We start from the raw sequence: 1,059 nt of genomic DNA on the forward strand, positions 1-1,059 counted from the left end.
GGAAGAGAGACCCGACCCGAACCTGACACATGTCATCCGGTCTGGTCGGAGTCGGGTCGGGTAGCCATGCTTTACCCTAGGGCATCTCATTCAACTGAGGAGACAGTCTGTAGTACAGGCTTCACACAATCCACCCAAAATCTCCACCATCTGAGCAGGTAGGTCACCAGGAGCTGGCTGTTCTTGTTCACTGCAGTCCCTGCTGCTGTTTGCTGCCTATATTTACAGACTTTTATCTCATCCTCATCACCATTTTCTCCAATATATTCAGGGGGCATCAGCAGAGAAAATGGAGACCAAATGCGACAAGTGCAAGGAAATGTTTATTTGCAATATTACATCATAAACATAATATACAAAAACATTACGTGTGAAACACGTCCCGATCAAGATGTGTCTGAATAAATGGATCCCCTCACAATAAACACTGTCACCTTTCAATGTTTAGCGGACGAGTGTGAGGGCCAGATGTGTGTGATTCCCACAGTAATGTGTTTGTTCAAAGTTCAGGAAAAGATGGAGATATGAATAATTTACAGGGAAATCTTTGAAGCATATCTCCATGTCTCTCACTCACAAAGATCTGCAAACTTGTGGATTCAGAAAGAACCCAGAGACAGATAGTCCTGCAATAACCTGTAACTCCAGGAAAGGATGTGTTTGAGATTTTGCCCTGTAGCTTAGTTTGTTAAAGCCTCTGTCTAATAAACAGCAGAACCTAACTTCAAACCCCAACAAAGCCTCACTGCAGTGAAGAAACGGAAAGTTATGATTTAAAGATTACTCTGTCAATCATTCACATCTCTGTCTTCCCCTGAACTTCGAGTTCAAATTTGTTTGTGAAGTTGAGTGACACGTTAAGACAGCACAGTCTTTGTCTTTGTGAAAGAAGTGATTTGGGAATGGCTGTTTGAAACTGTCCCTCCTTGCACAGAAATTCAGTGCAAATACTCAAATCACCCACAATTTCCACGAGAGAAATTTGTTCACAATTGCATTTGACGTGAAACCGCCTCAACATTAATCTCACTGAAGCAGAGTGTGACCATGTTGTATGTT

The sequence above is a fragment of the Heterodontus francisci genome, unplaced genomic scaffold (genome assembly GCF_036365525.1).
Source record: "Heterodontus francisci isolate sHetFra1 unplaced genomic scaffold, sHetFra1.hap1 HAP1_SCAFFOLD_58, whole genome shotgun sequence".
NCBI lineage: Eukaryota > Metazoa > Chordata > Chondrichthyes > Heterodontiformes > Heterodontidae > Heterodontus > Heterodontus francisci.